The 12043-nt window shown below is 39.0% G+C and overlaps 1 protein-coding gene across 3 annotated transcripts in view; it reads right to left on the reverse strand.

Annotated features, from left to right (window-relative positions):
• DHTKD1 (dehydrogenase E1 and transketolase domain containing 1) overlaps positions 1–12043 on the reverse strand; it is a 75481-nt gene that overhangs the window by 5462 nt on the left and 57976 nt on the right. The window lies entirely within an intron of this gene.

Here is a 12043-nt window from a genome sequence, read left to right on the forward strand (position 1 = left end):
TCACAGCAGAGGCGTGTAAGCCTGGCAAGCTTTAGCTCAATGACCTTCCTTTCCACTATTGAAGCAGGACCCAGATGGCATCCTATGAGACCCCTTTGGGGTGTTGGAGCCTTTAAGGGTGTATCATAAAAGCTGGTAGTTCCCCTGATCTCTATTGGGCTTTTTCTGCCTCTAGGTATCTTAAAAGCCATGCTCAGAAGACCTCGCTGAGGGGTTTGAGGATCCTCATCCGCCTATATAAATCTTTTCCATATATCTGGAGCTATTTGGAAAAAGACAAAACAGTGTTATTAGCTGGATCTAATAAAGAAAGTAGTAGTTTGCAGGCAAAAAAGATTTGGTGTCTCCTGTTCATCAGCATTCAAAAGAAATGTAAATTTTTTTTTTAAGTAAAAAGCATGATATGGTAGACCCGTAGGAGTTCCAGGATATGACTACCCCCTTTAAAATCTTTTTTTAATTCACCTTAAAATGTTTGCTGAGTACACTTTAATAATACCTTAACTTTAAAGATTGTAAGCATGACAAAATACAGTAAATGCTTTTGCTCCATATGCAGGAGCATTTTCAGTTTAGCCAGTTTAGGAAATCCAATAATACAACAATGCATACAGACAATGAGCTATAACATGCTTGGCAGCCTCTCCTGTTCTGACAGAGGCTACTATAGATCCGGAATATGTATCCACTGTAATGTGGACATACGACTGTTTGCCAAATGAAGGTATATGAGTAACATCCATCTGCCAAAGTTGTCCTGGTAGGGGTCCTGGAGGGTTAACTCCAAATGAAGGGGCAGTATAGGACCCCTTGGACAGGATTTCCCAATCTGCCGTGCTGCTTCCCGGGAAAGTTGAAACTGTTTACACCGGGCTGCAGCGTTCTGGTGATGAATAGTATGAGACTGACTTGCTCGGTCTGTCATGGTTGCTCCATATAATTTTCTTTTGGGTAGCTTGATCAACAAGGGAATTCCTAGGCCCTGGCCAGTTGGCTCAGTGGTACAGCATTGGCCTGGTGTGCAGGATTCCCGGGTTCGATTCCCAGTCAGAGCACACAGAAGAAGTGCCCATCTACTTCTCCATCCCTCCCCCTCTCCTTCCTCTCTGTCTCTCTCTTCTCCTCCCGCAGCCAAGGCTCCACCACAGCAAAGCCACCCTGGGCACTAAGGATGGCCCCATGGCCTCTGCCTAAGGCGTTAGAATGGTTCTGGTTGCAACAGAGCAACACCCCAGATGGGCAGAGCATTCCCCCCAGTAGGCATGCCAGGTGGATCCCGGTCAGGCGCATGCGGGAGCCTGTCTGACTGCCTCCCCATTTCCATCTTCAGAAAAATATAAATAAATAAATAAATAAATAAATAAAAGAAAAGAAAAAATACAGTAAAAAAAAAGAAAAGAATAAAAAAAAGGGGGCATTCCCTTGTGCTAAAGCTCCAGGGAGTATGGAGTGACCTTGAGTATGTCCTATGAAACATGGAGCTCTATGTTGACATATAAGTCTTTCAAGAAGGAGGAACTGCTGAAATAGTTCATCAGCATTTGTCCCTAAGACAGCAGTCTTTATAGTGGAAACACCATAAGTAAATATTTGCTGTCTATGGATTAAAGGGTGAATATGGCAAATGCTGAAAAGCCATGATCTTTGTGCCCCTCCCCTCCCCCAACCCCCTCCCTCTCCTTCCCCCACCCTGTAACCCCAACACTGTTGTTCATGTCTCTGAGTCTCATCTTTATGTCCCACCTATGTATGGAATCATATAGTTCTTAGTTTTGTCTGATTTACTTCTTTCGCTCAGTATAATGTTATCAAGGCCCATCCATGTTGTTGTAAAAGATCCTATGTCATCATTTCTTATGGCTGAGTAGTATTCCATAGTATATATGTACCAAAGCTTTTTAATCCACTTGTCCTCTGATGGACACTTGGGCTGTTTCCAGGTCTTTGCTATTGTGAACAATGCTGCCATAAACATGGGGGTGCATTTCTTCTTTTCAAACAGTGCTATGGTGTTCTTGGGGTATATTCCTAACAGTGGTATAGCTGGGTCAAAAGGCAGTTTGATTTTTAATTTCTTGAGGAATCTCCATACTGTTTTCCACAGTGGCTGCACCAGTCTGCATTCCCACCAGCAGTGCAGGAGGGTTCCCTTTTCTCCATATCCTCACCAGCACTTATTCTGTGTTGTTTTGTTGATGAGCGCCATTCTGACTTGTGTAAGGTGATATCTCATTGTGGTTTTAATTTGCATTTCTCTAATCATTAGTGATGTTCAACATTTTTTCATATGCCTATTGGCCATCTGTGTGTCCTCTTTGGAGAAGTGTCTATTCATTTCTTTTGCCCATTTTTGGATTGGATTGTTTGTCTTCCTGGTATTAAGTTTTACAAGTTCTTTATAAATTTTGGTTATTAACCCCTTATCAGACGCAATGTCAAATATATTCTCCCATTGTGTAGTTTGTTTTTTTATTCTGTTCTTATTGTCTTCAGCTGTGCAGAAGCTTTTTAGTTTGATAAAGTCCCATTTGTTTATCCTGTCTTTTATTTCACTTGCCTGTGGAGATAAATCAGCAAATACATTGCTACGAGAGATGTCAGAGAGCTTACTGCCTATGTTTTCTTCTAAGATGCTTATGGTTTCACGGCTTACATTTAAGTCTTTTATCCATTTTGAGTTTATTTTTGTGAGTGGTGTAAGTTGGTGGTCTAGTTTCATTTTCTTGCAGTAGTTGTCCAATTTTCCCAACACGATTTGTTGAAGAGGCTGTCTTTACTCCATTGTATGCCCTTACCGCCTTTGTCAAATATCAGTTATCCATAGAGCTGTGGGTTTATTTCTGGGTTCTCTGTTCTGTTCCATTGATTTATGTGCCTGTTCTTATGCCAGTACCATGCTGTTTTGAGTACAATGGCCTTATAATATAACTTGATATCCGGAAGTGTGATACCTCCCGCTTTATTCTTCCTTTTCAAGATTGCTGAGGCTATTTGTGTTCTCTTTTGGTTCCATATAAATTTTTGGAATATGTGTTCTATATCTTTGAAGTAAGTCATCAGTATTTTAATTGGTATTGTATTGAATTTATAAATTGCTTTGGGTAATATAGACATTTTAATGATGTTTATTCTTCCTAACCATGAACACAGTATATGCCTCCACTTATTCGTATCTTCCCTGGTTTCTATTATTAATGTTTTATAATTTTCCGAGTAAAAGTCTTTAATCTCCTTGGTTAGATTTATTCCTAGGTACTTTATTTTTTTGGTTGCAATGGTAAAGGGGATTGATTCCTTGATTTCTCTTTCTAACAGTTCATTATTAGTGTATAAAAATGCCTCTGATTTCTGAGTATTGATTTTATATCCTGCCACCTTGCCAAATTCATTTATCAGGTCTAGTAGTTTTTTGACTGAGACTTTAGGGTTTTCTATATACAATATCATATCATCTGCAAATAATGATAGTTTTACTTCTTCTTTTCCAATTCGGATGACTTTTATTTCTTTTTCTTGTCTGATTGCTGTGGCTAGGACTTCCAGAACTATGTTGAATAAGAGTGGTGAAAGGGGGCACCCCTGCCTTGTTCCTGATTTTAAGGGGATTGCTTTTAATTTTTGCCCATTGAGTATGATGTAGGCTATAGGTTTGTCATAGATGGCCTTTATCATGTTGAGGTATGTTCCCTGTATTCCCACTTTGTTGAGAGTTTTGATCATGAATGGGTGCTGGATTTTATCAAATGCTTTTTCTGCATCTATTGAAATTATCATGTGGTTTTTCTCCTTCCTTTTGTTTATGTGATGAATCATATTGATTGATTTGCGAATATTGTACCAGCCTTGCCTACCAAGAATAAATCCCACTTGATCATGGTGTATGATTTTTTTCATATATTGCTGGATCCGGTTTGCTAATATTTTGTTGAGGATTTTTGCATCTAAGTTCATCAGGGATATTGGCCTATAATTTTCTTTTATTGTGTTGTCTTTCCCTGGTTTTGGAATCAGAATTATGCTCGCCTCATAAAAGGAGTTTGGAAGTCTTCCTTCCTCTTGAATTTTTTGAAATAGCTTGAGAAGGATAGGAGTTTGTTCTTCTTTGAATATTTGGTAGAATTCACTTGTGAAGCCATCAGGCACAGGACTTTTCTTTTTTGGGAGTTTTTTTGATAGCTGTTTCAATCTCATTTGTTGTAATTGGTCTGTTTAGGTTTTCTGATTCTTCCAGATTGATTTTTGGAAGATTATATGATTCAAGGAATTTGTCCATTTCATCTAGGTTGTCTAGTTTTTTGGCGTACAGTTCTTCATAGTATTTTCTTACAGTATTTTGTATTTCTGTTGTGTCAGTTGTTATTTCTCCACTCTTGTTTCTAATTTTATTTATTCGAGTCCTCTCTCTTTTTTTCTTGGTGAGTCTCATTAAAGGTTCATCGATCTTGTTTACCTTTTCAAAGAACCAGCTCCTGGTTTCATTGATCCTCTGTATTGTTTCTTTAGCCTCTATGTCATTTATTTCTGCTCTGATCTTTATTATTTCCTTCCTTTTTCTAGCTCTGGGCTTTACTTGCTGTTCTTTTTCTAGTTCTTTTAGATGTAGGGTTAAGTTGTTTATTTGAGCTTTTTCTAGCTTCTTGAGATATGCCTGTAATGCTATAAACTTCCCTCTCAGGACTGCTTTTGCTGTGTCCTATAAATTTTGAGTTGATGTATGCTCATTATCGTTTGTTTCTAGGAATTTTTTAATTTCTTCTTTGATCTCAATGTTAACCCATTTGTTATTTAATAACATGCTATTTAGTTTCCAAGTGTTTGAATGTTTTTCAATTTTTCTATTGTGGTTGATTTCTAGTTTAATGCCATTATGATCAGAGAAAGTGCTTGATATGATTTCAATCTTCTTAAGTTTGTTGAGACCGCTTTTGTGTCCTAACATGTGGTCTATCCTAGAGAATGTACCATGAGCACTTGAAAAGAATGTATATGCTGCTGTTTCAGGGTGAAAGGTTCTGAAGATATCTCTTAAATCGAGTTGATCTAATATGTCCTTTAAGTCTGCTGTTTCTTTGTTAATTTCCTTTCTTGAGGATCTATCTAATGATGTTAATGGGGTATTGAAATCCCCTACTTTTATAGTATTGCTGTTGATCTCGCCCTTTAAGTCCATCAAAGTCTGCTTTACATATTTAGGTGCTCCTATATTAGGTGCGTAGACATTTATAATGGTTATATCTTCCTTTTGGATTGCTCCCTTTATCATTATGTAGTGACCTTCTTTATCTCTCACTATAGTCTTTGTTTTAAAGTCTATTTTGTCTGATATAAGTATTGCTACCCCAGCTTTTTTTTCATTTCCATTTGCGTGAAATATTTTTTCCAACCTTTTATCTTCAGTCTGTGTGCATCTTTTGATTTAAGGTGTGTCTCTTGTAGACAGCATATGTATGGGTCCTGTTTTCTTATCCACGCAGCTACCCTATGTCTCTTGATCGGATCATTTAATCCATTAACATTTAAGGTTATTACTGATATGTAATTGTTTATTGCCATTTTTTTCTTTAAAACTGTATTCCTCTTTTGCTATATTCTTTTTTTTCCTTTGATCTGTTTACAACAGGTCCCTTAGCATTTCTTACAGCCTTGGTTTGATTGCAATGAATTCCTTGAGTTTTTTTTTTTTTTGTCTGTAAAGCTTTTTATTTCTCCTTTGATTTTATTTATTTATTTATTTTTTTACAGAGACAGAGAGTGAGTCAGAGAGAGGGATAGATAGGGACAGACAGACAGGATCCTTTGATTTTAAATGATAGCCTTGCTGGATAAAGTAGTCTTGGTTGTAGGTTCTTGTTCTGCATTACTTTGAATATTTCTTGCCATTCCCTTCTGGCCTCAAGTGTTTCTGTTGAGAAGTCAGAAGTCATCCTTATGGGGGCTCCTTTGTAGGTGATAGTCTTGTTTTCTCTAGCAGCTTTTAATATTTTCTCTTTATCATTTAGCTTTGGTATTTTAATTATGATGTGTCTTGGTGTTGGTTTCTTTGGGTTTCTCCTTAATGGAGTTCTCTGTGCTTCCTGAACATGTGAAATGTTTTCCTGCCTTAATTGGGGGAAGTTTTCCGCTATGATATGTTTGAACAAAGTCTCTATCCCTTGTAATTTCTCTTCTTCTTCAGGAACCCCTATGATGCGGATGTTATTTCTCTTCATGTTGTCACAGAGCTCTCTTAGAGTTTCCTCAGACTTTTTGAGTCTCTTCTTTTTTCTGCTCTGCTCCGTGCCTTTATTTATCGTGTCCTCTAACTCGCTGATTCGATTCTCTGCTTCATCCATCCTGCTTTTAATTCCTTCCATTGTATTCTTTATTTCAGATATTGTATTTGTCATTTCTTACTGATTCTTTTTTATTATTTCAATGTCCTTTTTTATATTTGTTATCTCTTTATTTAGGTTTTCATAATGGCCATCTATGGTTGTTCTAATATCTTTGAGCATCCTAACAATCGTTATTTTAAACTCTGCATCTGGTAATTTGGTTATATCTGATTCACTTAAGTACTTTTCTGGGAATTTCTCTTGGTTTATTTGTGTTGTATTTCTCTGCCTCCGCATTTTCTCTTCTCGGGAGTGGCAGTGATCATGCGCTTGGGTGCAGAAGCATTGGTGGCCTTGGGCTTTGCCCCGCCCCCGTGTGTGATGTTATGCTTGGTCCTGAGGGCACTGGCGAGCACCTTTGCTCAGCTGCGGGTCTCCACCTGTTTCCGGGCTTTTGCCCTGCCCTTGCAGGAGGAGCCCACTTAAGGAACAGCTGCTAGCCTTGGCTCTACCACCGGGCAGGACTGCATGCCCAAGCTCAGCTCATTAGCAGAACTCCGCCTCTTCTGGGCTTTTGGCTCCACCCCCACGGGAGGAGCCGGCTACCAAGTGAGACTGCACGCCTGGGTTGCACGGGCGGGGCAAGGCTGTGCTCCTCTGCCCTTGCTCAGGGGCTGGTCTCCACCCTTTCCGGGGTTCCCGCCCTTCTCCCACAGGCTGGATTACAGGCTGCCGGCAGCTGAGCTTGACCGCTTTTGCACGCCCCCTTCTCCCCAGCCGGGCAAGATTGAGCTCACACCTGAGCCCAGTGGTGGCCAACTGGCTTCCGCCCCTGCCAGCAGAACCGCGCTTTTGTCTCTTGCTGCTGCCCGCCCTCCAGCGTGCCCTCAGCCACGTGGGTGGGAGCGTTGCAGCTCGGACCCTAAGACTCACTACTGTAGACCCAAAAGCTCCCTCCTTCTATGTGACTCTGCTCTGAGTGCCGCAGGGGAGCTTGTTTGGCTGCTCTCCTGCTTCCCTTTGCTGGTATTGCTCTTTCCGGGGGAAATATTCACTTCAGCTTTGGGGAGTGACTAGTCCCAGGGGTTAGGGTGGCTATCTCCCAAAATGTTTCTCCCTGTGCCTCCTAGATTACACTCTCTTCTTGTTACTCTGGTCCTTTCCTCTCTCCCCCCATCCCCAGGAGCCCCAGGTGAGTGGTTGTGAGAGAGATGTTCTGCGCGGTCCCTTTAAGACGGATCCTGGGTCTGAGAAATCAGACTCTTTCTCACAAACAGTATCCTGACTTGTTTCCAGCTAAATACTGTCCTTCTGCCTCTTCTGGGCTCTGGGGCTGCAGGCTGGGGCTTTGTTCCTGGGGCTCAGGACCCTTCCCCCTCTGCTAAACTCACTTCCTGCCACACGAGTCTCTCCCAGCTGCCATTCGCTCCGGTGAGCTAGGCAGCCCTCTCCGCGTTTCCGCTTTTCCTACCAGTCTCGGTATGGCTTCTTCAGTGTTCCTCGGTTGAAGAGTCCTCTTTGTTTAGTCCAAAGTTGGTTTTTCCAGATGATAGTTCTTAAAATTAGTTTGTAATCCACTTTGGTTCTGGGAGGTAGATGTTGGTATGTCTGCCTACTCCAGTGCCATCTTGTCTCTCCCGAAAATTTTTTTCTTAATAATCTAACAGTAACCACCCATAAAAACCCAATTCACATAGCTTAAAAAAGAGGAGACAAGAGAAAAGAACTATGGAATACCACCAAACAAAAACAACTGACAGAAACACAAAGGAAAAGAAACAAAGGAGACACAGAGCTATCAAAAACAAATCATAAAATGGCTAGAGGAAATCCTCATGCATCATTAATTACCTTAAATGTAAATGGACTGAATTCATCAATAAAAAGGCACAGAGTAACAGAATGGATCAAAAAGCAAAACTCAGGCCCTGCCAGTAGAACAGTGGATAGAATGTCAGCCCAGTGTATGAACATCTCAGGTTCAATTCCCAGTGAGGGCTCACAGAAGAAGGGACCATCTGCTTCTTCTCCTTACTTCTTCCCCTTCTCTTCCTTTTCCCCTCCAACAGCCAGTGACTCAATTGGTTCAAGTATGGCCCCAGGTACTGAGTATAGCTCCATTGGAGTGCATCAGTCTCAGGCACTAAACATAGTTCATACTAGAGCACTGGCCACTGATGGGATTTCCAGGTGGATCCTGGTCAGGGCACATGAGGAAGTCTGACTCACTATTTCCCCTCCTCTCACCTAAAAAAAAAGCAAAACTCAACTATATGCTGCCTTCAGGAGACACATCTAAGCTTCAAAAACAAAAACAGACTCAAAGGAAAAGTTTGGGAAACAATTCTTCAAGCAAATAATACCCAAAGAAAAGCAGGTATCTGTCTGAGTTCAAGACAACAAAGGTCATAAAACAAAGATGGACATTTCATAATGATAAAGGGGACATTATATCAAGAAGACATAACACTTCTTAATATATATGCACCAAACCAGGGAGCACCAAAATATATAAGACAGCTATTAACAGATCTAAAACTAGAAACAGACAAAAACCCAATCATAGCTGGATTTCTCAACATACCATTGACAACTTTAGATAAATAATCCAAATAGAAAATTAATACAGAAATATTGGCCTTAAACAACACAGTAGACCCCTGGTCGGCAAACTGCGGCTCATGAGCCACATGCAGCTCTTTGGCCCCTTGAGTGTGGCTCTTCCACAAAATACCATGTGCAGGCACTACCTTGATAAGGAATGTACCTACCTATATAGTTTAAGTTTAAAATATTTGGTTTTCAAAAGAAATTTCAATCGTTGTACTGTTGATATTTGGCTCTGTTGACTAATGAGTTTGCCGACCATTGCACTAGACCAAATGGACATGAGACATTTACAGAACATTTTATCCCAGAACATCAGATTATACATTCTTTTCCAGTGCGTATGGAATATTCTCAAGGATAGACCATATGCTGGTTCACAAAACTAACTTCAACAAATTCAAGAAGATTGAAATTATACCAAAGCATAAGGCTTTCAAATTAGAAATCAACTGAAAAAAAAGGAAGCAAAGAAACCCACAAAAATGTGGAAATTAAACAACAAACATACTTCGAAAAAATGATTGGGTCAAAGAAGAAATAAAAGCAGAGATCAAAAGATATATATAGACAAATGAAAATGACAAAATGACATATCAAAACTTCTGGGAAGCAGTGAAAGCAGTAATAAGAAGAAAGATTATATCATTACAGACTTATATCAAGAAACAAGATAGATCCCAAGTAAATAACCTAGTATTACATCTGAAAGAACTAGGAAAATAAGAACAAAGAAAACCCAAAGTCAGCAGAAAAAAGGAAATAATAAAAATTAGAGCAGAACTAAATGAAATAGAAAACAAAACAAAAAAACTAAACTATAGAAAAAATTAATACCATAAAAAGCTGGTTCTTTGAAACTATCAATAAAATTAACAACCCCCTAACTACACTCACTATAGAAAGAAGAGAAATGACTCATAAAGTCCAAAATGTAAGAGGAGAAATTACCACAGACATCACAGACATACAAAATATCATAGTAGAATACTATGAAAGATCATATGCCACCAAATTCAACAGTCTAGAAGAAATGGTAAGTTCCTAGAACTACACAATCTTCCTAGACTGAGTCATGAGGAAGTGGAAAACCTAAATAAACCCATAAGCAGGAAGGAAATAGAAACAATTATCACAAACCTTCTCAAAAATAAAAAGTCCAGGACTAGACAGCTACACTAGTGAATTCTACCAAACATTCAAAGATGGGGTACCAAAAAGTAGAAGAAACAATACCCCCTAACTCATTTTATGAGGTCAATATAACTCTGATACCACAACTTGGCAAAAACAATATAAAAAAAGAAAACTACAGACCAATATATCTAATGAATACAGATGCAAAAATCCTAAATAAAATATTAGCAAATCAAATACAACAGTACATTAAAAAAATAATACATCATAATCAACTAGAATTCATTCCAGGAGCACAAGAATGGCTCAAAATATGCCAAATTTTTTTTTCTGTATTTTTCTGAAGCTGGAAACAGGGAGAGACAGTCAGACAGACTCCCGTATACGCCCGACCGGGATCCACCTGGCACGCCCACCAGGGGTGACGCTCTGCCCACCAGGGGGCGATGCTCTGCCCCTCCAGGGCGTCGCTCTGTCGCAACCAGAGCCACTCTAGCGCCTGGGGCAGAGGCCAAGGAGCCATCCCCAGCGCCCGGGCCATCTTTGCTCCAATGGAGTCTCGGCTGCGGGAGGGGAAGAGAGAGACAGAGAGGAAGGAGAGGGGGAGGGGTAGAGAAGCAGATGGGCGCTTCTCCTGTGTGCCCTGGCTGGGAATCGAACCCGGAACTTCTTCACGCCAGGCTGACGCTCTACCACTGAGCCAACCGGCCAGGGCCAAAATATGCAAATTGATCAACCTAATACACCACATCAACACAACAGAGGACAAAAATTATATGATCCTATTGATAAGATACAACCATTTATGTTTAAAACAGTCAATAAAATGGGTATAGAAAGTACCTGAATATAATAAAGGTCATATATGACAAACCATCAGCCAAGATCATACTAAATGGTAAAAAACTGAAAGCTTTTCCTCTAAAATCAGGAAAAAGACAAGGATGTCCCACTTTCTCCATTCTCATTCAACATAGTGCTGGAAGTATTAGCCAGAGCAATCAAACAAAGGAAAGAAATAAAAGGCATCATACTGGGAAAGAAGAAGTAAAGGCATCACTTTATGCAGATGACATGATCCTGTATACAGAAAACCCCAAAGACTCTACCGAAAAACTATATTGCTCACAAAAATTAGGGGATTTCAAAATGAACATGAATCAATTAAAAAAAAGAAGCACTTGGTTTTTTTTTTATTAAACAAGAACATCAGAAAAGCAAATGACAAGTCAAAGAAAGTTGTTTGATTATGCAAATGAGATGCAAAACCAACTTTTCTTTCATTGGTGAAAATGCACTATATAGAAGGCTGAAAGTACTGGAGTATCTGCACGTTTCCTGATCCCTAATTTTTGTGAGGTGTATTAGAAAAAACAAACCAATACAGTAAAGTCTCACAATACAAAATCAATATACAAAAGTCTATTGCTTTCCTATATGCCAAGGATAAAACTTCAGAAAATGAATGAAAAAAAACAACAACAACTTCTTTTACAATTGCAACAAAAAAAATAAAATACTTAGGAATAAACTTAACAAAGGATGTGAAGTACCTATATATTGAAAACTAGAAAGCATTATGGAAAGAAATTGAAAAAGACACAATGAAATGGAAAAATACTTCATGTTCATAGATCCAAAGAATCAACATAGTTAAAACAGCTATATTAACCAGAGCAATATGCAAATTTAATGCAATCCCCATTAAAATTCCAATGTCATGTTTTAAAAAAATAAAATAAAAAATCACTTTATTTGTTTGGAATAATAAAAGACCACAAATGGCCAAAGCAATCCTGAGGAAAAAAAAATGAAGCCAGAGGTATCACATAACCTGACTTCAAATTATACTACAGTCATGATGTCTATCTGAAACATATGTACTTTTATTGATCAATGTCTTCCCATTCAATTTAATTTTTAAAAAAATGAATAGCTATAAACATAAAATATAAAACTAGACTTAATATTTTAGTTTATCTTTA

This window comes from Saccopteryx bilineata, chromosome 5 (assembly GCF_036850765.1).
Source record: "Saccopteryx bilineata isolate mSacBil1 chromosome 5, mSacBil1_pri_phased_curated, whole genome shotgun sequence".
In the NCBI taxonomy this organism is placed as follows: Eukaryota; Metazoa; Chordata; class Mammalia; order Chiroptera; family Emballonuridae; genus Saccopteryx; species Saccopteryx bilineata.